Source organism: Rissa tridactyla, chromosome 4, assembly GCF_028500815.1.
Source record: "Rissa tridactyla isolate bRisTri1 chromosome 4, bRisTri1.patW.cur.20221130, whole genome shotgun sequence".
NCBI classification, from domain to species: Eukaryota; Metazoa; Chordata; class Aves; order Charadriiformes; family Laridae; genus Rissa; species Rissa tridactyla.
In genome coordinates this window covers 15,837,593-15,865,152 of record NC_071469.1, presented here as the reverse complement: position 1 = coordinate 15,865,152, position 27,560 = coordinate 15,837,593, and the positions used below count along the sequence as shown (strand labels likewise).

General features: G+C 40.0%; 1 long non-coding RNA gene across 2 annotated transcripts; it reads left to right on the top strand.

Annotated features, from left to right (window-relative positions):
* The first annotated feature begins 14,042 nt into the window (after nucleotides 1-14,042).
* Nucleotides 14,043-26,777, top strand: LOC128908352 (uncharacterized). Of its 2 annotated transcripts, XR_008465912.1 has the most exons (5): nucleotides 14,043-14,251; nucleotides 15,853-15,998; nucleotides 22,679-22,896; nucleotides 24,517-24,676; nucleotides 26,190-26,777. It is a non-coding gene; the product is annotated as an uncharacterized LOC128908352 (long non-coding RNA). The 2 variants fall into 2 exon arrangements; XR_008465911.1 differs by lacking the exons at nucleotides 14,043-14,251; nucleotides 15,853-15,998 and adding an exon at nucleotides 16,016-16,570.
* Nucleotides 26,778-27,560: the final 783 nt, after the last annotated feature.

Genomic DNA, 27,560 nt, shown 5'->3' with positions numbered 1-27,560 from the left:
AATCTTTTTTCTGATCCGGTTTGCCCCATCACTGCACAAACAGCTCTGTCAGAGAGTGGAGCAAAGGTAGGAGCAAATCTCTGCCCAAAATGTACAGTAAGGTTCGTTTTCCTGTTTGACGTCTGGGTCAGCAGCCGCGGTGAGCTAATGCCACCTGCGTGTCCGTTCCGGTGCGGTCACCCCAGCTGTGCCAAGGCAGCTGGCTGCAGGGTTGCGCTGGGTGTCACTCGGAGCAGGCTCCTGGCACAACCATCCTGTCACCTCCCCGCCAGCCGCCCTGCTGCCTGTGCAGCCCCAGCGGCGTTTCCAACTCCTTATGTACTCGCTTGAAGAGCAGGGGATGAGCTTAAGGGTGGATAATCCAAGCTAACGCTGCAGTGAAAACAAGTCCCTTACCTCAAATGTCACTAAAGGCTCGTCTGCCCTCCCAAACCTCTGACTTCACTGTCCTTTAACAGCAGCCGATATTCTCCCGGCACAGGCTACAGCAGGGAAAATTAATTGCTCTGTAATGATAAGCCTCCTCTCAGAAACTGGCCTTCTGTTCTGTGTAAATGGATGGCAATCTGTAGCCTATCAACAGACTGTTTCCTTTGGGGAAAGAGCCCTGCGGTTCTCAAATCCCCTTTTACGCTACTGACTATTGGCATCTCTTCCCACCTCAAGATCTGCTACATTGCTGCACAATTTTTTTTCTCTTTTATTAATTTCTTTCAGCTCTGTCAGGGTACAGGGCAATTAAATGCTTCAGTGTCTTGTCATAAAAATGCCACTTTTCAGAGGAATTGTCTTAATGACCCTGTTTTTCAGTATAGCAGAGGCTCATCTATTAGTCCAGTGTATATTTTTAGAGCATGGCATTAGTCAGAAAAGCCCATTAGATCGTTATACAAGTGGCTGAATCAGCAAACTGTATCTGCTGCTATCCTGTCAAAGCAATAACGTGAACATTATCAAAGTGATTAAAAGCCATTCATTCATTTTGCATCTGAGTTGACAAGTTCATTCCTGTAGAAGCATGCAGTATGAAGCTGTAAGAAAGGAAATCTAAAAGCTCATCATATCGCTCAACGTAAAGATCTACCAGTGTGTGACAGATGCAATCAAAATATGACAATTGAGTGAAATATCGGACGCCTGTGTCCTGTCATGGGGCGGGTTCTCACTGGCAAAGCATAATCAGTCTTAGCCTGGGACCCTTTTTTAAGGATGTGCAGCTTTACGCGGCAAGTTTAAAAAGTTGCCTGTGCTTGAACAGGGCAGGGTTTCCACAAAAGATGATGTCCTTCAACTCTGGGTCACCTTCGTGGAGCTTCAGAAGAATCATAGTGCTGCTGGTCTTTCTCGTGGGGCTGTGCGTTTGGCCAGTGGATTCCCTGGCTCTTCAGTCGCCCATGGTAGCCATCGAGGGCTGGGTACTTCAGTTGCAGTTCTTGGCCTGGGTAGAGGGGTGTTGTTTGTCCAGTGTTATGCATATTCAGAGCAGGAGTTACAGGAAGGACAAACGAGCGTTGACATCACTGTCATGACCTTCCTAAAAAAGCTGAGTGGACAGAAAGGTTCAATTCCTGGGGGCTGCCCTGGGGAAGCTGCTCGATTAACTTGCTTGTGGAGGGTGCAGCACATGCAAATCCTTTCTATGGACCGGGTGCGATTGTAAAATGTGTGAAAGTTGGAAGAGCAGTCGGTGTGTCTGGGCCTGGAGTGACAAAATACTTGTTGGCTTCAGTGGGAGATTTGCATGGAGAGGGCTCTGCTTTCCACTAACAAATGTAAAGCAGCTTTGAGTTCTGCAAGTCAAATTGTGCGTTGAGGAAGGAAAAGGCAGAGGATGGGGAAGGGCAAGCCATCGCTCGGTAAAAATCCAACACTTGCTTCCACTACTCAGTTCTGATCAGTACGTGAACGTATTGAATTGCATTAAAGAAAACCCCAAACAGTAACAACCCAATGAGCTAACACGCTGGAGTATATACGTTCAGCTGACTTTTTTTTCCCTGTTGAGGATTGTCTTAATTCTGCTGATGTCAGTGTGGCCCTTTATTATTGACTTATTTTAGTGCCACGAGTCTGTTGTGGTGAAGTGTCACTAACACTACGTCTGTTTTAAATGAATGTCATGTGATTCCATCTATATGAAAGTGAGCGTCAGACTTCTAGGCTGCGTGTGCTTGTGCATACCTGTAAAAGGGATATTTGCCCTTTTAATAGTTGTTGTGCGTGCTAGGCACAATTTATTCTTTTCCTACCACGACAAAGAAAAATACCTTTTTTTTTTTCCCCATTTTTAATGTGCAAAGAAAAAAAGTAGCAAACCTGCTGGTTGATGTTTATCCAGGAAAGAATTGCTCCAGTGGGGCATCAGTGGTATTCTCAGAGCCCATGAAGATAAAAAACCATACAAACTGGGGGTGATTTAGATGCTTTAGATATCTAACTATGTACTGCAACCTGGGAATCTCTTTCCCATTTGTAAGCATGTACTTTCTGGTCATTCAGCCACAGAGTCCTCCTGCTCATTGAATTAGTGTCCTCATCGGCACTCTTCAAGTCAAGAAAATTAATGCTTGAAGCTTTTTACTTAATTATCTTCACTAGCTCGCTAATATGAATTATGCCTGGGAAACAATAATTTTTACTGGCTTTGAGGAAAAAAATGAGGAAGTGGCTGACTTACAAATAAATGGTAAATTCAAATAATCAGATAGCTGTGAGAGTTAAAAGACAGAAACAATGATGTTTCATTTTGATGACCGAGACTTGAATTTGCACGGAATGGTGGTTAGGTTTGGTGTGACAAGTGTATCTCAGTAGAAAACGTTGGAAAAGAGAATTGCAATAGCAGCGCTTTCTGTGCAAAATCTTGGCGTTGATATAGGCATGAGGACGAATACCTGAATATTTTATATCTGAGAAAGAAAATCTAATGATCTGTTGTTGGTTTTTGTCTCTTTTTATCTGTCAAAAATCTGAGCATCCATTTTTATTGGTGATTTGCTTTGTATATACCATTTGCCAACTGGATTGTATCGTAGCTAAGTTGTGGTATGTAGAGCACAGATCAATATTTCACTTTAAGCGTCTGCCACAAGAGAGCAGTGTTGGTGTAATAAGCTAGGAGAGTGTGCCTCTGGTAGCTTAATCTTCCATCAAAATATACACTGAAGTACTGCAAGAGAAATTCAAACACAGTACAAGAAATCTTCTGGGAGCTCAGCAGGATTAAGGGATCAAAATAATGAACGGTGCCTAATTTCAGGTATTGAGTTTTAAGTTTCTTAGAGACGTAATTGATATGACTCTGGAATCTTCGCAAAATTTCAAGGAGTTCATATAAATTTCATTACATTACTGATCTTCTGAAGATGTTTGTTCCCATATTTGCCGGTGTAGCTCGACTGAAATCAGTGCTGTTTCACTGGCGTACCTGAGAGGATGATTTGGATGCATACGGTGTGTGCATATTTGTGTATGGGACAGACACCTCTTCAGATCTACAGGAAGCTGGGCTTCCACTGAGCACCCTGAAAGGTGAGGTTGCTCCAGACTTTTCAGAGCTGGGTCTCAGCTCTGTGGAGTCGCAGTTCTTCGTGGATAAGTTATGCTGGCTCGCACTCGAGAGCACCCAGAGTTCGCTTCATTTTTAAACATGTAGCTCAATCTGCTGAACTGCTGCATGCTGTTGGAGAAGCTCAAAACTACTGCTCCGCTGTAGATGCCCAAATACCAATTATACTAAACAGTTAGGACTGTGCCAGTAGATTCACTGCTCCCTACCCTCTCCTGGCTGGAGACCAGAGCTACAGCGTTTACTGCCAGTTTCTCCTAATCCTAAAAAAAAAAAACCCAAAAACTTTCATTTGGAGAAATTCATATGGATAAGTTTGGAAGTAATTAACCTTAATTTGTGTGTGGTTTCTCAATGAAAATCTGTTTCAATATTACAAAAACCAATTGCTTTCAGATCTTGATCAAAATGACTCATTTTCACTGAAATGTACTAAAAATCTCTTTCTATCAACAAAACTTGATACTAAATTTTTTAAAGCATGTGCCTGATAGTTCCTGACTTGAAAGGCCAGAGACTGATTTTAAAACTGCCACTTCACTTGGTGTTTCCATGGGATAGAAAACTTGCTATCTAAAAATGACACGGCAAGTATGTGTCAAAATGAGATCCAACAGAAGCCAGGCTTGGGTCTAAGAAAAGCAGGGAGGATTACTTTGAAGACAAGATGCATTTAAAGGAGGAAAGGATGTACATGGGGAGAAGTTGCTAGGAAAAAAAGAAAAAAGATGAAAAACGATACAGTCATGGAACAACATTTTAAGCTGAAATAAGCGGAAGAGATATAGTAGACTGCATTATCTCTTGGTACAATAAAATGCTGAACTTAGCAGAAATAGATCAGCAGATAATTTGGTCCATTTGGAGGAGACCAACAAAAGCAGTTGGGTGAGAGAAGAGAAAATTATGGGAGAGTGTGGCTGTGCTTTGTCAGGGTAGAGTGGACCAGACAGGCCCCTGGCCTATCTCCAAGTACTTGCTACTGGACGCTTAGGAAGGGGTAGGAGAAACACTATGGGGCAAGTTTATGCTTGCTTTTATGTTTTACCTCTTAGTTTTCAGAAGACAAATAGGGAGAAAGGGGTCACAGAATGCAGTATCTTGTAGGTAGAGAAAGAGAGCTGGAATAAAGTCTATCTGAACTGATTAGCCAAATTAGTGCACTTGCTAAAGTAGACAAAACCAAGCTTCATTTTGGCTAAAAATAGTTGTCTTATCTAAATATGTCATGTATCTACTGTGCCTTCCACTTCCGAAATGTTATCGCAGTTGCAGTGTCCTGCATCCTAAATTTAGAACCATTCATCCGACTGAACTTTCCACTACAGTAGATGGATGCGGCAGCTTTTTTAGAAGATAAAAAATAGAAAAGGTTAAGAATAACACAATGCAGGGCCGCTATACTGAAATACCTGTGCTTAATCTTTGGTAGCTATTACTATCTTTAGTTTAGTTCTTATTTCAAGGAATGTTATACAAGATGCATAGAGGTTTTTAGAGTGTCTGATTTATCAGTGATGGTTCTGCTTCTTTCTAGCATACTGACAAGTGAGTGTCCTTGACGCCCCTTTTGTAAAACACTGTATTTGACGACAGTCTGAGAGTCACACAGGACATGGATGGGACAGTCTAACTGTACCTCAGTATAAGAGGTCAAGCTGCTTATTGCTGTAAGTCAAATTTGAATGTGAAATAGATGCCTAATATGCAGCAAGACGGGACCAAGGATCTATAGCTTTTCATGAGCTCTCACGAGTAGAGATTGTTTGGGATTTAGTTGGGTTGTTTTTCACAGGTACATTCAGAAACAAGGTCACAAAGTCTTTTTTCTTCTACTCATATGGAGTTGTCAGAACAGCAGCCCCTATAACATCTAATAGCCAATACATTTTCCTACTTTAGGACTTCCCAGAACACCTTTGACTAAGTCCAGGTTTATATTAAAAGTCTATGCTATTTTATTAGTTTTTGTTATTAAATGGGTGTAAACTCCTCCTTTGTATTCAATCTAATCAAAATTTCTTTGAGAGATTAAAAAAAAAAAATCTATTGACAAAATAGGTGAGTAAGCCTTCATGTTTAGATTAGTTAGAAGGTTGCTTATCGGCTGATAAAGTGAGCAGAGTTCTGGAAGCATCCTGAATTGCTATTAGATCTAGTAAAATGCACATGAAATGCTGAGTTTGTTCCAATGTTTTGCCAGTTCTTTCCTGATTATCACCTTAAAAATTTGGTAGTGTTATGTATGAGCGTAAAGTATAAGCTTATAGAAGAAAGTTGCTTTTTCGTACCTGACCAAGGATGCAGAAATCTTGAGGGACTTGTAGATTAATAGTAAAGCTAACGATTTCCCGTGATCTTTACAGCTGTGTCCCTTTTGGAAACTCTATAAACTCTATCGATAGTAAGAATGAAGTTCTTAGGTTGGATTCCTGAGGTGACTTAGAGCATAAAAATCCTACGAATAGTACAGAGGACCGGGGGAAAAAAAAGGTGTTTTCTGACAGTTTGAGCTTCGAAATGCAGCTCCTCGTGGTGGCCAAGCCAAAGCAGTCTTTAGACTCAGCTATGCAGAGTGAACAGTGCTCAAAGTGGATTTCATGCTCAGGCGTCCTCCTTTGTGCTGGTGAAAAGAGAGGCTCCTGCCCAACGCGGGGCGGGCGGCGGGACTCGGATGCCGGTCCCGAAGTGGGCTGGCTGCGAGACTGCCGCTCTCCCCGCGCCGCCTGCTCTCAGAGAGGGACAATTTTGTTGTCATCTGCAATTTCACTGCTTTTCAGAGAGCTGCAAATCCCTTGTAGAAAAGTCGTTGCCATAAAAAGTCAATTTTACAGGGAAACGGTTGTAAGAGCTGGCAGGCGGGTTGCTATTTTAGTTATTCAGGAACCGCGTGGGGCTCCTGCAACAGCTGGTCTGTTTGTGGAGTCTTTTTAAAATTCAGGCTTTGATATAATTTTTTTAATATTTCTCCTCATTTTTCAGTTAGGGTAAGAAGAAATAAAGGGAGAGCTGGACTGAGCACCTTCCCTAGGAAGGAATGAATTTTGCATCTTAAGCCAAGTTGTTCTCATCAAAACTGGATTTAATGACGATTTGCTTTCTGAGGGAGCAGATGGGTATGATGCCTATCTGAACTTTGTCATTATCTTCTAAATCTCCAGGTGTAACCTCTGACCCTTCTAGGCATCGCTTTGCTGACAAACCTGAAATCCCAGTTGTTAGCTACCTCACTCAGGTTGTTTTCAGTTCTAATTCCTCAGGTTTTGGGTGAGCCCGTAAAACCTAGGTCCATTTTGCTGTTTTCTGTTGAGAAGGGCACGCTGCCATTTTCCAACGATTTGGCATTCTCAGCGAGTTCTGTTTTGTAATCACCCAGGCTAACACTCTGGGAAACAGATTCGGTCATTTCTTTCTTAAAAAGCAACTCAGTTTCCTACCACAATTACTTCAAGCAGTTCTGTGGCAGTTTCACAGTTATGGCAATCATTAGGAAAGTTCGTTATTTTGTTCTTTATCGTGCTTGCGTTTAGTCAGGCATTAAATACACACGGCGCTCTGAAACGCTGCAGCTCTCTTTGTGCATTGCGTGACCCCATACCTGGACCTTTAATCAGGCTGCGGGAGTGCTCTTGTATCGCACTTCCTGAGATGAAGAATAGGGCTCTGTAAGAGAAAGTGACTCAGGATCAAAGATTAATAATCACCCTTTCGTTGTTGCTTTTGCCATTTGTCCATTTCAGAATAAAAGGCACAGGATTCGAGGGGAGGGAAGGTAGAATTTAGGCAGCGTGATTTATTCCTTACTGTATTTTTAGATTTCTTTAAGTGTTTTAGTCAAAAGCTAGAGGTTGCTAGAATAAGAACCGTGGGCTGTCTGCTCACAGCTGGCTCAGAGGTAGAAGTCCATTTACAGTAGAAATGTTCCTGCTCCTAAAGGCAGATCCAGACCTGAACTTCTGCAAAGGTTTGAGGTGGGCTTTGGTTCAGATTTCTCACCAGCTGTTATTTGCTATTACAGCAGCTATGGGCCCCTGCTGAGATCAGAGCTTCCTTTTGCTAAGTAGTTCGTATAAATTAAGAGACAGATTCACAATATGAAGAAAAAGGACAGAACAAGAGTGCAAGAAAGGAAGCATTATTTTCCTTTGTATATTTGTAAGATGACAACCGAGTCTGAAAGTTTATGAAATATTTGGGAACTGACCTCAGATGTCCCCAAGCCAGTGTTCAATCATAAGATATCCTTCCTCTGTTTTTCTGTATTTACTGCATGGTTGGGATGAGAGTGAAATAAACTCTGAAGCTACTTTGGGTGTGTTTGGCAGCTCTTTCGTGAGCTTCCTTCTGTATGTGTTTCTCTTTGCCCTTGGTCCCCATTCCCATACATTGGAATTTCACTGCTGCAAAATTTCAGTGCTCCAGTAACAAACAAAATTCTTCTGAAAAATGACAAGTGACAGATAAAGTAAAAGTCTCTGCCTGGCCTTTCAGCCTGACAGAGTTCGCCATTTTTGTCGGCAAGTAAAATGTAAACCTGAGGGGTTTTATTAAACTTTGCATTCTGCTGTGTTAGACTAGTTCTTAGAAACAGAATAATTTTGGCTGTTGGCTTTGTGGAATATACTCCTCAGTTGGATATTGCTACTTCTCATGCTTTATTATGTATTTTGTACTCCTCTTTTTTTTTTTTTTCTTCCCCATTTTTTTCTTAGCAGCCTGGAGTCATGTGATTAGGCCAGACTGCCAGATTTTGTCTGAAAATGAAACGCTTCCGGTTCTCACTAGAGTGGTAGGATCTCAAGAGCATGAACCTAGGACTTGGGAAACAGAAAACCCAGAAAATGAAGAATCTCAGATTTTTTTTTTTTTTTTAATCAAAAGATTTCTAAACTATTATTGTTGTTTTTAGGAACTGACTCAAGTTTAAATACGCAGGGTTGGTAATGCTGCGTTGCATGTCTTGTCTCAAAACAATGCCCGAAATACAGTGATGTGGGCTGGACTGAGACCCCTTTATTCCACAATAACACTGGGGGCATGAAGCAGGTGTTGGGCTTCGCCATTGGCAAATGCTCGTGACACAAAGTGCTCCACCGCAGGGCGCTGAACCTGTTTTAGCAGCTCGTCCTTCACGCAGCGAGCCCAGGCAGGGCGGGAGAAGGAGTAGGAGAGATGTTAGGAGCAAGGAGAAGCCTAGCTGTTGTACCTTTACTTCCCTATGCACACCTGGTAAAGCCAAACTGCAAATTACATCAGCCTTAGGGGGTGAAACTTTTGGCTAGAGCAGACCACAGTGTTTGTATAAAATGAAGGAAAGCTGAAAATGAGTGTGTTCAGGGAGCGAACGCAGGCTGTGTGTCTTGCCAAGGCAGTGGAAATACCTTTTTTTCCTAGATGTATTTTTAGTCGAGTAATAAAGGCAACCTCAGGCAAACGGTTTCTGTTTCCATTCATCTAACATACGTATTTTAAGACTTACTCTTGTGGGAAGTTTTACCTGCCTTAATAATGTCCCTTTTATTTTTGTCTTTGTCCTCTGTGTCCCCTGTCACTGAGAGCTGTGTGCCAGGATAATGGGAATTGGGGCATGGATCACATCACAGTTATCAGTGGGAATTATGTTCATGCATCAGAAGGAAAACTGCAAAATCTCAGAAATGGAGATATTCTTGATCTCCAGCACAGAAAAGGTGCATTGTATTTAATTTATGTGGTCATCTCGCATTGTCCTCATAGTATCAGTGAGGGATAAATTCTTCTTTAAAATTTACCAGATTAAACCTGCAGTAGCTGTGGTGAAAGTGGATGAATTTTGACCTAGAATATCTGCTAGTGTTCTGTCTCCATTAGCACAGTATATAATCTAAAAGCAGTTTAGAATCATAGAATCATAGATTTTATGACAGGAGCTGTAGGGTAGCAGTCTTGCAACAAAGGAACTTTGCTTAGAAAAGCTTTAGAAAGTTCTAGTCTTTTCTCCTGCTGTTTAAGACTTTCCCAGGGACTAGTATCATGGATCGTTAGAGAATACACTGAATGCATCTCATGCAGGCCAGCAGGTGAACTGATGGAATTTCAATAAATTGGCTTGGATAGGGAACAACAGCAGGCAGTATCCTTTGCTAACCTTGGAGCTGATTAATATGGAAACGATGTATTCATCTCAGAAGGTGCCTGAGAACCCAAGATGAATTCACACCATGACCATTAAGTAGAAAGTAAGATCTTGGAGAGACATTGTGGGATAGTCACAGGTAGGATTACTCAGGCATACCACTGATTGTCCCTCTGGTTTTATACACGCACACCAGGTTTCATATTGCCTCTTCTTTTGACTTGGTGACATGGTCTCTTCAGTGAGAGAACATGACAATGACCATCTTCTGAACAGGACACCTCGGCAAGCCCTGTTCCCTTTGGCAGGGGTTTCAAGGAGATGCAGTTTGCCTGCCTGCCTTCCACAGCATTTACTGCAGGAGTCAGCGACACTCCAGTCCTGCTAGTGTCCTTTTAAATGTGATGCACTAAGCTTTGTAAGGGGTGCATGTGCTGGTAGAACACTTGGCACTGCACAAGTGGAAGAGTTCAGCAGAGAGAGAGCTGAGGAATTCATACTCGGCGGCATCAGGAGATACCCCAGAGCAGTCTACGCCCCAAGTCCAAGTGCCAGGACTCCTTGACTTCTCATAGATGCAAACAAGTCAAACCTACATAATGAGCTTTGATGGTGTGTCATGTTGTGTTGTGAGGAGGGATGAACTCTGATGGGCTCCTAAAGTGATGGTAGAGGACCACGTGTGAAAGAGGTACACCAGCAGCTCGAGCTGTTATCTAGACAGCTTGTTTCACTGAAGGGATTCTGTGAAGAGGGTGGTTTTCCAATGACAGCATGAAGTCTGTTTTGCCAGTAGATCTGCATGTACGCTAAGTGTTTTACTGTGGCAGTTTCCTGGATGGGTGAAGCAGTTCTGTTGTACAGAAAGCCTTAAACCTCCTTGTCTCACAGCATGCAATATTTTCTTTTTCCAGAAACTTTTTTATGAGTATGTCTGCACAGCAGTTATCAGCTGCCTGACTCTGATCTCACCTCTCCCTTTCTCAGGCAAAGGAGGCATTAGGAGTCTCCTATCCATATCAAATCTGCTTCACAAAGGTAAAATTACTGTTGGTCACGGTAAGGAATTTGCAGAATATGGCTGAAAACAGGCTTTTGACTTCAACTTCAACACTACTAACTTTAACTGCACTAGCTCCTGGGTAGCTGCTTAAAGCCCATGATAAAAAGCTGTTGGCCAGTGTTGGTACGTATTAGTGAGGCTGGACCATAAGCTTTAGCTTCATTGCATACGGGTACTTTATATTATTCTCTCTCCATGAGGCCCTGCGGTGCAATAAATCCACATTCTTTAGTCATCCGATTTGCACGCCAAGGTTTTTCACATAAAGACCATTTTCCATTGGCTCCTTAGAAGCTGCACTTCAAAACCCACTTGTTATAGGGAAAGAGGATGTAAAAATTAAAACTAGTAGCAAATCAGGCTTTCTGGGCTCTACTCTACAAGGGTCAGTGTGTTCCTTTAAAAACAGATATTGTGAACTTTGGGCATAGGAAACTGGGAAAAACGCCAGTACAGGATAGAATGAAGATTAATGCAGGCAGCTCCTAGGCAAGTTTTCCACATTTCCTTTACAGGATGTCAATATGCTAAGATTATTTATGAATTTATATAGGATATTATTATAAAGGCTGCCAATAAAGACTCTCCTTCTTAACCTAAACTGTAACAGTTCTTATGTTTCAGTGTGAGGCTTCTCCTGCACAGAGCTGCTACTGTGCTGAGCGGTGTTCATGTGAAGAGAATACATTTCTGAAGGGATTATGCTGAAATTGCCCAACTTGTTTCCTTTAGGCTTAAGCTAGATTTAAATTTTGGCTTGTGGATGTGAAAAACAAACACATTGATTTGTTGAATTGCTTCCTGTTCCCAGGAAACCTTTTCAAATAAAGATGAAACTCTTTTATAAAAATGTTCTTTTGCTCATAGCCTTTAAATATAGGGGTGAGCTCCTACGAACAGAGACAAATCTGCCACATTAGGATAAATATTAGCACCTCACACGTACCATGTCCCAGTTTTCGACGGATGCTCCAGTTTTTCCATTGCAGCCAATTATGTTTGAAACTAGCAGTTTGTCCCAGTTTCACTAAAATAACACATTACATTTATGAAGTGCCTATTATCTCAAGTTCTTCCAGCATTTTACAAATGACAAAAATATCTCTTGATACCTGTACAAGCTGGTGGGAGATGGAGGTGGCAATTGGAAATGGAATTACAAAGACAATAATACCGATAAGAAAAGCCAAAGTATAGTACTTTGAATTGTTAGAATTAATGAATAAGTTTGAATCTACTTGCATTTTACAGTGTCTGAGATGAAATACTGAGTCAAAGTCTAGAAGAGCAGAAAATATTAAGATTCTTTCTTTACGTTTCTGTCAGAAATACCTTTGATTTCATGACAAAAAACCCAATGAGTGTTTGCCAGGATTCCCTGTGGATTTCTATTACATCTCTTAGTAAAAATCCATTGTTCTAATGCTTTTTAACTATGGGATTTCTTCACTTTTGGTCGATTTTATCAGCTTAATAAGAAAGCTACTGTTCTGTCTTTATTTGGCAGACTGTGTCTGCCAAATGAAAGTTCCTCACAAATTAATTAAAGATTATTTCCTGCCTTGCCTGGCATTCCTCAGTAATAATGCCATTTTTTTCAGAATTCATGCATGACCTTCTCAGTGAAGCTCTGTTGAGCAAAAAAACCCCCAAAAGCTTGTCATAAGTGTATCTTTGACTCAGTGCTATTCAACACAACACAGTTCCATTTCTTATTTTCTTCATTCATTGGTGAGACAGGATTATGTTTAATCCTCTCAACAGCCTCATATTTGTGATGTGTTGGCATCTTTTCTGTGTATTGTGCTCTGTCAATTATTACAGAGGCTATTAGAGAGACGTGTATAGGACATTTCGAATTGTTGAGCTGGCAAATGTTTACTCCAAGTGGCTTTTGATTCCTAAGGAAATTCCCAGGGGATTTGAATCTGTTCTTTGCTGTTTGCCCTGCATGTTAATTTTCTGATGTGCTTTTTTTTGGCAGGGGTATGCTAAATATTTATGTCAATGAAACTGTTAGATGAAAAATGCCACCAAAAGTAAATCAAAGTGTTTTGCAAAGCAATTTTAATAAAGCACAAACAAATTTCACAAATAATCCAAATAACCATTCTTTTGTAGCTAAATTTCTCTCCCACCCACTTTGGAACAGAGTTATCCCACTTCAGAGATACTAGCAATTGTAGGTGGCCTTAATGCAGCTATAAAAGTCGCATCTAATTCTTTTCAGCTTGAGATTTGATATATTGTTCAGCAGAAATGCTATGGCAAGTTGCAGAAGGCCAACAAGGAAGTGGGTTCCCTTTTCAGTGAAAAAAGCAGAAATATTGCTTGTTTTGCAGTGGGAAACTTCTCCCCACTTTGCAGAGTTTCCCAAATCTCCAAGCAGGTTGTTAGGATGTGGGAAACTGTTGCTTCTTAGAATGAATCCGTTATTCTCTTCCCTCTTCGACCTCCAGGCCTGAGGAATACAGTTAGAGCACAGCAAATGTTGTGCAATCTGACAGATTCCCTTTCCTACAAAGGCTGGGATGATGTTTTACCCTCTGCAGAACAATCCACATGCTGCTCCTTGGTTCAGAAGTTCTGCATTGTTTTGCATCTGCCCCTGGGTCCTGATACCCACCAAAATCCAGTTGAAGTGGACTTCCACTGAATGGGTTTTGGTTTGAAGAACTGGAAGCAGAAGGAAGGGAAGTCAGACAAAAGAGTGAGCTCCTAGGCAGGGCGCTGGCCTTACACACCCTCAGAAAGCTGCATTTGCCTCTGAATGGTAACACACCCTTTAGGTAAGTTACTTTCTGTTCTTTTCTTGCTTTTTGTCTACCTTGTCTTTTTAAAGGCATGTACTCTTCCAAATAGGAACGATCTCTCAGCGCATGTTTTCATGGCATGTTGTCAGTAGCACCTTGATTGCAATTAAAGTCTCGAGGCACTATAGCACCACACGTAACAGCCCGCTCAATCTCCCTGCTGCTGGGAATTGTGGATGCATTGCCATCCTTGAGAATATTACCTCCCTTCTCCCTCTTTTTCCAAGATGGCTTTGTGTCTGGGAAATGGAGTGGGGATGGAGAAAGGTTGCTTTTTTTACCTTTTTCATTTTTTCTCTCTTGCTTTGTAATATTTTCTTACTCTCTCTGGCAAAGGAGACGTTACGTGGCAGTGACTGCCCCAGCCCTGCTGGATCATGCGCTTCTCTCTGTGAGCTCCAGCAATCCAGCCATGGAAGCTACGTAGGAGCACGTGTGTTGGCTAATGTGTAACCTGCTTCTTTCTGCTGTTGTTCTTTCTGAGGCTCAGTTCTTTCTTTGCAGGACTTCAGTGCTCTTGTTTTCTTTTTTACTTTGAAATATAGGACCTCTTGGGTCATTGCATCCAGCCTACTGCTATCGCAGATACAACAGCATTCACTCTCTTTCCTAAACCTGCCAAGTTCTGTCTTGAAACCGGTTATGAGTACTCCCACTGGAATGCTGTTATAACACCTGCATATCTCACACTTGTAAGTATTATTATTTTGTCTGCGCTGGTGCAGCAGAGGGCCATACTGAAGATGCAGCATGTGTTAGGAAGTTTCTCTGCTGGGCTTATTTCCCCACCTTCCTGAAAGCCATAAAGTAAGCCAGCAAAATACTCTATCATTTTGCCAGCATAGCCATGTAAGACAAGGTGTGGATTTTTTTTCACATTCTTAGCTGACGTACTGTATTATCAAAGCTTTGTAGAATAAACTGAGCCGTATCTGCAGATAACAATTGTACCATTTTGCAACCGCATTGTTTTCTAGAAGCTGCTTCAAGGTATGGGTCAAGTCTGAAGGCAGGATTTACTTCAGGTCAGTTGTGGGAAGGAAGGGGATAAGAGAGAATTTACGTCACTGGCAGGTGGAAAGAGAGGAAAATGTCTGAGTGCCTCAGGTCACCTGCCAAGGGCTGAGAAATGCCACACAAGGGGCCTGGGGAAAGAACCGCAATTTTTTTCACTTGCAGGTAAAGTGGAGATGCTATTTAGCCCCCCAGATCTTCTCCCCATTGCTATGCTGCTGGCATGGGCACACTGACCAAAGGGGACTGGTAACAAGCTGTAGCTGTGCCCTTCGCTTGCCTCAGTTGTATTTTGCATTGCTGTCATAAGTGGATCCTCCTCAGTCCTGTACCTTTGCTCCTGGTAAAAACATTAAATCTGGGTTTTTTAGACTGTCTTAAATCATCTAACATGTCCCCAAAGGAGGAGGATAGCACTTCACCAAAAATAGTTGCTAAATGAATTTAGTTATATTGATATTTCTTTATGTGAACAAAGCCTTAGTAGATGCTTAAGCTTAAAATTTTCTAGAAAACATGGACTGTGACCTTTGGTATGTGTCTGATTTTTCTTGTTCCTTGAAGAAGCCTTTCAGAGCTCTTTGATTCAGGGAATGGGAAAGCAGGAAGCTGATCAACAACAGTTTTCTGACATTGATTTGCTGCCTCTTTAGATGACAACTGCTTTCACAGAGAAGCTTTCCTGCAGAAGCTCAAAAGCAGGTGCTAGGAATGACACTCCTGCTTAGGCAAATGTCAAAACAAGAGGATTTTCAAATTGTAGAACAAATTCAGGACATGTAAAACTAGCAAAATTCAAAGACTGTTGAAAATCGGACTGAATCCCCTTTGCATTGGGGAGGAGTTGCATTTCTTGTTCTGCTCCCTCTTACCTGTCTGAAAGCACTTTCCTCGCTTTTCACTATGTACCTGCTCTTTGCTCTCAGGTCATGAGGCACCCCTCCTGAGACATGATTACAAATATTTGCACTTGTTGTGCTAACATACATTGCATTCATCGCTGGGGATAACTAAACTGGTGTCTGACTTTGAGGAGGCTGCATCTTTAAAAGCACCCATAAGAATGAACCCTGGATGTAGAAGCACAGCACATGCTGGTACCACAAGATGCTTTCAATCACCATAGGTGCTAGGCATGCCCACAATTCACAGAGAAATTTAACTGAGTAATCTTTAAGGTGTGCAAAATAGGTGTGAAGTTCCAAAATTCTTCCACCTGATACCTCTGCCAGCCACGGTCAAATGTTTTGGAAGATGCATAACACTAACTTTCTTGTAGGGGAACGGAAATAAGTCACAGAGTCTTTCTGTATGTTGGGAGACAACTGACACTGAGAGACCCTGATGCTAAAGGCATCTGTCTGCCCACCTTGTGTTACCTGGGCGAACACCGTCACCGACTTCAAAGGCTGAATCTACGTAAAGGTAAGCGTGACATCGGTGTCTCCAGGACTGGATGTAACTTTGGTTGTCCTAACAAGTACATTTAGAAAGACTAATCATACTGTGGATGTCGCAGATGAGATAAACTACACATCGACTTGTTTAAGTCAGGATGAAAAGAACTTCAGGCAAACTTGGGCTTTTTTTTTTTTTTTTCCCCAGCACTGGCTACTTGTGTTTAATTGGTTAACTCCCTTCGGTTCGATCCCTCTGTGAACTCAGGTCAGTAACGTGATTAATTAATATTACTTAGAAGGGTTTGAGACTTATTAATATTACTTAGAAGGGTGGAATGTACTGTGTGTTATGTGCTACTGCTGCTAGTAATATTAGATACAGACGTGTCTAATTTTGAACAGATTCATGGCAAACCATTGCTTTTTATTTAAACAGATAAATTGGTCGCATCTCTGTTTCTCTGCCTACCCATCTAACCACTCTGATGTTCTCCACAGAGTTTCTGCATGCTTCAAAAATATTTTAAAAGATGAGATTTTAATCCACTTTCTCAACAGTGGTCAGGATGTTTCCACCCCCCAAGAACTGAAGTGAAGGTAGTGGTTATTTTTTAATTCACATCTCATTTGTCTACAACACTTTGAATACATGATTTTCTGTAAAATGTCATACATGCTTTAATATGCATTTACAGTGTGATTCAACATTAAGTATTCACAAGGAATTGTATATTTGTCACAGCTGTGGTAAAGCAGCAATGATGCAATTGAGAACAGTATTGGGCTGTTACAGTAATTTATCCTGGGTATTTAGAATGCTGGAGTATACTGGTTATTCTGGACTGATGCAAAATTAATTACAATTTCTGATGTTGTATGCGCAGCTGTTTTCCCTTGAGAAAAAGAGAATCCCATTGGGGCAAAAACTTAACAAGAATACTGAAAGATCAGGGAATTGGCACTTGTGTTTGCAAGAATCTGAATAACTTCACAAGCAGAACAAGAATCAATATCTTTAATGGTCCAATTGCAAAAAAAAGTAACGCCAAGAGGAAACCATTAGACATGACCGTCTTGCAAACAGGAATTAATAAAATGTAATCTTAGGCTACAGCACATTTTAATTAACTTAATGCTTCTTTCTGATATGATAAACTCTAGTTTCTATAAATATTATCTGCATATACAGTACTGCTAAGGAAACTGGTATAGTCTTGAATTCCAGTCGTGTTTCTCTGGGGCAATTTTTTTGCTATTTTTTATTTTTCCTTCCCAACAGAATGCAGTCTCCACACTGACCCCTGGTTATTAGATTATATTTTAGCCAAACTAGTTACCATGCCTAGCTAATGAGGAAAAATGATGTTTAACTTCAAAGTTAGTATTTAATAAAAAGAACGTAACAGTAATTTGTATCCTTCTCCGTGCATGAGCCTGCCATGAACCACGGACAGCTTTGGTTTTTTTGGTATATTGGCATTGATGAGTATAATATAAACTGTACCCTCTCTTGTGTCCTAAGATGCAGTAGAAGTCACGTATGAGGGAAGTAAGAGCCACTGTAGAAACAACCACCATTTACAGGCGTGGGAGAGATGAGCTAATGGGCAGAAAAGTGCGAGATGTTAAAAGGCAAGGTTTTGCCTTTCCTGGCTCTCATTTATTGTGTACCACAAGATGTAGTGATAGAATGTTTGGGCAACAGTTAGTTAACATGGGAAGAAGGACTACCTAATTCCACAACCTTTATTGTGCCTGATTTTTCCCTTTTCATACTAAAACCTGGTCTTATAAAGTCTTGGATTTCCTCTAGAATGAGTGGAACTATTCTTCACCATCACTAGTGTTATATCAGTTTTCATCCTTAGTGGTAATGCAGCTAGCATAGTGTACAAAGAATGAAAAAAAAAATTAGAGTTTAAGAAAATTACCATTTTGGAAACCTCATTTTTTCAAATAGACATTTAACTAGTTAAAAAGGCATACAGCATCTTTAACAGATGCAATGGTACTGCAACAATGGGCAAGAGAATCACATCATCAAGCAGATAGCACGTGGAAACGTGAGATCATCTTGTTTGCCACTTCTGCTGATAGAAGGCCATTGTATGTCGTACGCTTTCAGATATCCTTATTTCAGAAAGCTGATCTTCCAAGGAGAAACATGGCCATGCAAGGAACAACAGTTGACTTCAATAGGGTGCCAAGGTGGTAGAGATGGGCTGAAAGAGCTCAACTGTCCTGGTGTTCCAGTGCTCTCGATGTTAGGGATAGTGATAAAAATGCTTGAACTCATAGGACATAGAGAAGAAGAGATTTGGACCATGTCACTAAGACAGGGATCATTTTTTATTAATGAAGAAAAGCTGTTTCCAAAAGGAGCGCTATTGCTACTTAATCTTGTTTATTTATTTGCTGAGAAGTTCTTTGAGATGGTGATACAGGAGTGCCCCATATGTGGAAAATAAGGGTGAAATGGAGTGAAAATAAGAGAAGAGATAAAGTTGCACGACTTTTCCTTTCTCTCTGCACTTCAGAGTGGATTCAGCGTTAAGGAAGCACGCTGAGCCTTTCAACTGGATAGGATGTTAACAGGGGCTTTTCTGGCTGGTGAAGTAATACACCCTTCAAATGCACATGCTGATGAGCTTTAGTGGCTTTTTTGAACCAGTAATCTACACTACTTCATTCATTGTAAATGGTATAATGTTTTGCACTTAGAGAGTGCGTTTCAGCCAGAGCTTTACAAACACTCATTAAGCCCCGAAGCACTGCTCTGGAATAGATGAATAAATTATATGAGGAAAGTAATCATTAGAAACCGTGTTGTTTTGTCGAATGGTGTACAGTTTTCATGTAACCAAGGACTTAAGTGCAGCAAGTCCTTGACACCTATTTTCACTTTCCTATATGAATATTCATTTAGCTTAAGTTCACATTTCATCCCCACATCTTATCAGAATTAAAATTCATCCTCTTCTAATGGAAACTATGCTGTTTCACTGCTACAGACAATGGTTGGCATCAAATAAAATTGTTCTTTGTTCCAAAGCTATGGTTAGAATTTAGTGGTTAATCAGATGCTGATAGCAAACACTCACAGCTTCCTTTACATCCACGTGACAATACAAAAGACAACTGATATGTGGCTAGCGTAAGACGCACTCTCGACATTCCAGGCACATTGGGCTTTATCAATATACCAATATACAGCTTGCAATTACACGTCGCCTCGTGTTGAGTTGTGTTTCTTTCCTCTAGTGCAAAATGGTTGTGCACTGAATTCTATTATAGACATATCTTAAATACATATATCTATATATCTTACACTTGGCTAGTGCTACATTTTGTTCTTAAAATCCCTGTAGAATGTTAAAACCGAAAGGAAGGTTGCTTCCAGGGACATATGGTGTGTTATTAAATAGTTTCTTCTAAAAATCCAGGCTGAACCTGATCCACTTTGTTAATCTCCAGATGTTTCTCATTACATTAGCATCAGTTTAATGAAACAAGTTTAGTCAGGGTTCTCACATTAAGAAAAAGATAGCCGTAATGGTATCATTTTTGCTAATTTTCTCAGTGCAGCTAATATTTGAATGGCTGGAGTTGTAGGTGCACTTGATCCTGCCGTCAGGTCTTATTAAATTGGAAATTAGATGTTCACTGAGCCGAGGGTAAAAGCCTGCAATACCCTAACTCATCTTGTAACTGCTTTATGAACTGTATTTACAATACTTGTTTGTCTTAATCTTGATTCGCAAGAAACAAAATAATCTTAGAAAAGTAAATATTCTCAAAACAGCTAAAACTGAAAATTGCAAAGCTGATTTCCCATGTACCGAACTAATTCTTTTCCAGAGTTTATATGACAATATAATCACCAATACTATCAGCTCTTTTCAGCACTCCAAAATGACGTAAACCTAATAAAAAGTGGAATTTTTAACATGATTTTATATGATTTGGTTTAACAGCAACAACCCCAAAGGCAGGGTTAATTGGAATAATGACCTTTGGTTGAGGCATTTCTTGGGGAATTCACCAAAAAGTGGAGAGAATGACCTGGAGTGAAAATGCTTGTTATTAATCTCTGGAAATGCCTCAGGCCACCACTGCTGCTACTACAGCAAAGCTGCACCCTCCACTCAGGAATTAGCACATTCCCTGCAGATTTGCATATAATGGAAGTAGTTGTGATAGTTTCTCAAAAAAGTCTTTGTTTTCACCATGCCTTTGCCAAGCCTGAGCCAGAAACGTGTCATCTAAGGAGTCATTTATGTATTTAAAAAATGAGTACTGTTTTAGAGTGTTGCCATGGGACAGCGATAGCAGGAAATGAGCAAAACACCCACATAATTATTGTTGACAGAATACGGTTCCAATTTTATCAAGTGTAACCCCTATGTGCTATGTTGTTAAGGCAGCCATCAACATCTCAGTGAATGAAATCCTGAGTTGAGAAGTATGCGGCGCCCAGAAGAAACATACAATTGCTATGCTTGAGAAACAGAACATGTGAAAGACATCTCCTCGACTGAGATGATGTGGGAGTAATTATTGCTAAGTCTCTGAAGAACAATTAGAGTTGGTTTTTATTAAATTTTCACGTTATGATTGACATTGAAACGGAATGAATTAATATGTAAATCCAGATTACAGTGATCTAATAAGTTATTGAGAAAGACGATACTTTACAAAACAGTCTGTGGAAAAACTATACAGTGCTGAGAAAAAAACCATAAATGTATCATTTTGCAAGCTGCCTTGCTTTTGTTCTTTTTTTGTATTTAATCTGCTTAGCTACTATTTAAGTTAGATTTCAGAGGACTCTAATTAAGAAGTGGGATATAATTCATCATTTGTAGAGAGTGCATCCATTAGGTATCTAAATAATAACAGTTATTTATAACGGTGTTTTATAACAACCTTGGAGACTTTTAACCATTAATCAATAACAATGGAGAGATGTCAATGTATAAAACTGAATCAGGTATAACAATATTCCAGTTTGATAAATATCAGGATGTAACTTGCTGAAATGCGTAATTCTCTCTCCTTAATTGCATGGATGCTTATTTCACTGATTAAAAGGAAATCTATTTCAGGTGGGTTTTCTTGTGAATAGTAATAAATTTGTATATATTTAAAAGATACATGGAATAGTCCTACTCCTTCAAGAAGGGAAGTCTCAAATAAGAAAGAGTAATTTTTTGAAAGGTAATACTGAAGGTGGTTTCATTTTTTAATATTTATATAAAATAATGAAGTTCACTAGACATGTTTCTCGTACGAATTGAGTCTGTATTGTTTATCTATTTCAATATGCATATTTTAAACCACGGGAATGAAAAGGTGTGACAGACGTATATGTGCATTAAATTGCTGAACGACGTTTTGCACCCTGCTGACCTTTTTAGTGGTAAAGTAAGCTGAGGCACCGAGTTTATTTTGTTCTTTTCTGTGGAAATCCACCTACACAGGCTCTAGAGGAATGAAGAATATATAAGGGTTAAAAAAAGCATCTTTTCTTTAATACCTTGACTCAGTCCAGTCAGATTCAAGAGCTCTTCTCAAGAACCTGCAGAAGGCTCTTCTTTTTTTGTATATCTGTGTTTTAAAGCTACCTATGCTATTTGGAATTATTAGAAATTGCTCTCCAGGTTTGTGCTACAGGCAGCTGAGTTGCAAGCATCAGCACGTGGCCTTACTGCTTGGGGATATGAAGAGATGTCTCTAGGCAGCACAGCACAGCGCTACACTGGGGAAGAAGTCCTCTCAAACCCTTGCTAACATCCCGAACCGCTCCCGGCACTCCCTGGGGATGTGCACACTGGTAGTTCTCACAGAGCAGCCAGAGGTGGGGAGCTGCATTACAGGGGTTGGCTGGGTGTGTGCCCAGCAAGGCAGGGAGGCTCAGCTGTAATTCTCATCCCTGGGGCTCGCTCCCATGTTGGGTGCCATGGCCCTGGCCCTGTGAATCCACCTGCACCCCTGGGATTTGGGGATTGCAGCTGGAGGGCTGTGCAGCCAGGCAACGATGCCAGCCTCAGCCCCGGGTGAAGCCTTTGGGCACTGCTGCCCTGAAGACTAATTTGTAACCCAAAAGTAATAGCCACACATCTGCATCCCATCCATGTTTTTGAGGAATATGAATAACTATTCAGCCCCGTTACATCCGAGACTGAACTGACTTGCAAACGAAGGGGCATTGGTTGCGCAGCTTTGTTGCAGGAAGGGAAGATTACTAAGAGAACAAGACAATGAAAAGGGAAGAGTGGAAATTAATTTCACAGCCCAGAAGGCTCCTATAGCTGAACCGATATCAGAAATTAAGGTAGAACTGGGATAGTGACAATTTTGCCTATTCTGGATTTGCAATTTCCAGATTTACTTTTTCTTTTTCTGGGAAAGAGACAATCTTTTCTTTCTAGTTTTGTTGTGTGTGATTATTTATTTATTTTCCTCCTTAAGCCAGGTAAAAGAAAGCTTTATTTCTATCTCACCCTGTTTTGGGCTAGGGGGAGATACAATTAGGTGAAGATACACAGGAGGATATTTATGGAACTCTGCAATATTTGGGGATGGGGGAAAGATGAGAGATATCAGATTTTTTTTTTCTGTTTTTGTTTAAAGTATGCTTTTCTGTTACTATAGCTACTGGCTGTGTCGTGCTCACATACAGATGCTTTATGACATTGTCTTTAGAAACTGACTGATTGCCGTTGCAAACCATTGAAGCCAGGAGTGCAGGGGATACAGATATGTAGCAGGAGACTGGAAAACCGTGGAAGGACCCAAGTGCATTTTATAGGAAGAGGCAAAAACGGATGTGGAGGATTGGGAAGAAGGCACACTTGTTAGGGTTCTAACAGAAAGCAGGAAGAAACAGGGAAGAAGTAGGACATTGGAAAACCTGCGATGAGGTATGTACACTTCATGTTACCAGAAAAATCAAGGAGCCTGATAACCCTCAGTTATGTCCTCCTGGAGACAAGCAGACAAGCAAAATCTTAGATGCTCCTGCAGAGGAGTCTTTGAAAGAGGAACTGTGAGCCCACAGTGGGAACAGATTGCTCTGCCTGGCATAAGCTTATTTAGGAAGAGGGCTGAGACCTTAGTGAGTTATAAGCCTACTGAGAAAATAACATCTCTGGAAAAACAGGGCAGAAGATGGTAATATTGAATCTTGTCTGGAGTTTTGTGTGGGAATTGTTATTAAGGGTGCTCCAGGGTGCAGTTTTGGGTCTTGCAAAGCAAACAAGGAACAAACTTCAGGAGGAGCCTGCATAGTGAATTCAGGGGTTTAGAATTTCTTTAGAAAAAATGTCTTAGTGAAGATTACTGGGAATATGTGACATTCTGCTTGCCCTGAGTGCGGTATGTAGTTGCAAAAAAAAAAAAAAAAAAAATGTGGTAACAGCAGTTGCCAGAGGTGCTGGAAAAGGGTAATGCACAAGGCAAGGGTAATGGGCTGTTACACCGGATAGTGAACTCAAAGCTGGGGAAAAAAGCTTTAATGGGAATACAGAAGTGAGGTCCGTGAGGAAATCTCAGATATTCATCAGTTTGATTTAAAATTTTACAGCTTTTAGTCTTAAAGGTCAGAGAGGTCCATCTTTTCCTTTGTCCCATTTCTTACAAAAGGATCTCCTCTTCATACTCAAGTGCCCATGGCTATGGCACGACAGAGAGATGATTTGTGTTCATAAACACGGAACTGACTTCAAGTGTCTGCTTTAAAACAAACCAAATTTTGATGGTCACAGGTACATAAATGTTGAAGAACTGAGGGTTTCCCTACACTGCCAGGCCTACAGTATTCTTTGCCAAAAAAGTAAGAAAAAGACCATCAACTGTTCATTATAAAAATCTTAGTTAAATTTCTGGAAATGATCCTTTAAGTGACTTTGGCACGTAAATGTTTTTTCGTATTTCTCCGTTCTACAAGTAACTTGAACACCGTGCAGCCATTTAATTATTGCCATTTATGTTTAGAATGATAAGACAAAATTATGACTATTTGTCATTTAGTTTAATTATTGCTTACCAAATTTATCTTAGTAGGAGGATTCTAGGTGTTGGGTATGTAAATTATTGGGACTTTGTGAAATGCAAAAGAGAGAAAATGACGAGAAGAAGCAATAGGACTGTGTTAAATATAGTAATCATAAAAGCTTCTGTGACAGAAAATTGTAAATTGACAGTCATTAGGAAATGTATTCATTCGTTTTTGCTTTTGCATGCATTTTTGTGCATGTCAGGGGACAAGCTTAACTTGATTCCTGAAATATAAATCTTTTGGGCAATAGGATATTCAGGTGAGAGAGGTAATTGGATATATTCAGATATTAGCAGCTAAAAGGTAAATCGGTAGGATGTCTTTAAAAATGAAGGAGATTTGTAAGGAAAATAGAATTGTTTTGAAAATATCTTCTGGATTCCACAGAAGGTACTTTCAGCATGAACACACTTTTAAATACTGACAGTGGTTTGGAAAAGAAAACCTTTTAACTAAAGATAATTACCGTTTTTCTTACTCCTAGGAGAGTTCAGCATGTTTTGGAAGGAGAAGGTGGGATTTGTTATGCAGCAGGAGTGTTGCCTTCTCAGTGTCATTTCCCCATCTGTCTCGCTCAGCAGTGTTACAGTCTCGGCTGATCCATGTGTGCAGTCATCAGTCAGATCATACCACGTAGTGACACAGTGAGCCTGAAAACTATTCTTGTACAATGTCTACCATGCTCTGTATTTTCCTCAAAGGAACTGTGGATACAATTTGAACTTGTATATATTCTTTCCAGAGGCCAGGAAAATGAATAGTTCCTTTTTCCGTATTTGAAATTCCCTCAACAATAGATTTACTATTATTTAATCCTTCTTACTTTATAAGCTGTATTTATCTTTTGGAACTCATAGAATTCTATTGCTTTGCACTAGTCCCATGGAAATTTAGGGAAATGTCTCAACCTATTGCAAGGGGAAACAGGCTTTAAAAATCTTACTTTGTCTAAAATTTGCCATCACTTTCCCCACACCACAAATTGCCCTGTGCACAATATGCAAAAGATGCTTCATCTAATATCAATGCTTATAAAAAGATAAACCACAATCTATTGGTGACAATACCTTTCCTGTTTTATTCAACATTTATTTGGCATTGCAAGCAAAGTGTATTAATTCTGTCCTGGAAAGTACTTAGGCTGGAAATGTGTGATATCTTGCAGATGGTTTGCCTAACTTTTGTACATATCTTGTGACTCTTGCCACCCTTCCTTGTGTTTAGCTCTCCTGACTTTGTGGATTGTGTGGTTCATTTCTGTGGGAACAGAAAACATTCCAGATCTGGAACGAGCATGTGCTCTATAGTTAACTCTATATTTAGTCTTGTCATCAGTAGTACCATTGTGCAAGTTGCTTATCTTTCTTAACTACATAAGGGATTGTCCTTCCTCTTCTTGTAAATAACAGAGATCTTTAAATTCAGATGGTTGCCATCTATTTTTTCTGTAAACTAGCTAGCCACTCCATAATAGTGCTCTTTAGTGGATATCAGGTGATGACAATTTTTGATGTCCACTTATTTCTAAAAATCTGAACATTTTGAATCAGCGTCTGTTTTCATAGAAAACTAAGCTAAAAGGGATCTTGTGAGATCATCTGTTCATAGCTCCTGATCTGAGACAAAATAAGTATAGTTAGAATCTCCCTGACAGAAGTTTTCTCTGGAACAGCCTTTGAAAGTTGATGACGAAGGGAATACCATGACATTCCTACTCAGTCTGTTTTACTGCTAATTACATTTGGGAAAATGTCTGTGTAGTATCTATCTTCGAATTTATCTTGGCATAAATGTGGCTGATTTCTACTCACCCTGAAATGGATGAACATGGAATAAATTTGATTGGTGTGTATTAAAAAACATCAACTATATTTGCATTTTGGAAGAAAACAATAATGATCTTTTTGTTATCTTGATTGCTTTCCCTACTTAGTAAGGTAATATTTGGTCTTTCTTTGACTTGAATATTTTTAATGTCTCCTCTTCTACTTGTGAACAATTTTTGGACGTCAGACTTAAAAAAAAAAAAAAAAAAAAAAAAAAGGAAAAAAACCCAAACAAACCTTACTGCATGTTTAACCTATTTCTTTATAGCGTTTCTTTATCCTACAGCATGACACTGGCTCTAGCTGTGCATGGCCATTTTTTGTTTTTCAGGTTATTGAAGAGTCCTGTTGATGTCACTAACATTTTTATTCTGTGCTGAGGTACTGACATTAGGTAATCAGTTACATATATTCTCTTTTTTTTCTTTATAATTCCTTTTGAAGAGAAGCTACCCAGAAGTGTCCTAAGTGTCTGAAGACTACCATTTTTGTCGGTTCAAACTTCCAGCATTTGAGGACGTCAGTGTGTCTCCTTGAGTTACCCAGGGACAAAGGAATCTATTATTCTTATTGTGCTATTTTTGCAATTATTAATACTGTTCTCTTGAGATGGCTTTTTCCTATGCTGTTTGAGAGTTCAACAGTGAAAGTTGTTTTACCTAATTTGAACAAATACACCATAGCTATTCCCTAGTGAATTTCCTCAATCATTGGCAAAGGCGTTGCAGTTTTGAAGAAATGGCATCAGAAATTTTCCTGGAATGTGGATTTGCCTAATTTCTCCAAGATCTGTTTTATATTTTCCCTGTTGTCTGACTAACATATTCTTCTACCCATAAGAATCACTGTTTTGATTTCTGGTCTCTTAATCACTTTACACGACTAGATGGGAATCTCACTGAACAATCTGGAAGAACAATTCCATTGTACAACCTACATTTGAGTGTAATCAGAAAAAGAATTGGGCAAACTGCTCCAAAATTGTCTTGCAAATTAATCTGTCTAACCGTGAAACCTTTGTGATTTAAATTTTCAGCTGTTCTGAGCAGAGCTGGTAAATCATGCTAAAAGGCATATTACCTATTTTGCATTATGGCTAATGAGCTTTCTTAACCAGGACTTAATAATTCAGATTCATTGCTCCTCAAATCCTCTGCCTCTGTCTGGCCTCACACCCTTTATAGGTTGTGCTTGTCCTTTAAAAAATGTACAGGTCATGATGAAAAAGTCATAACTAGCAGGCTTTTCTATGCATTGTATCTCATTTCAGTTAAGTTTCCTGAAACAGCAGCAGCTTTTGACCTCTAAGACCATCAAATTAAATTATATTCAATTCTCAGAAAAATAGGGAATAGATCATTAGAGTACACGGCAGCCAGAAATCCAGCTGTGACTCTGTAACCTCCTAGACACTGGATCTAATTGTGACTGATGGAAATTATACTTTAAAATTTTTTTTTGTTGCGGGCAGTTCCTATATAGTGTCTCCAGTATTATTTCCCGATTCCTACTCCATGATTTGTTGAAAAGTTATAGCATATGAAGGGTTGAAAAAGCACAGGGAAACATGCAGACCCGAATGGGGCAGCGGTGTGCGTAATAAAACTGGAAAAAAAAGGAGATGAGAAGGTTTGGATGTTGGCACTGACAGGGTGAAGCTGGGATTTAAGGTCAAACACTGAAGAGATAGGGATGAGGTAGA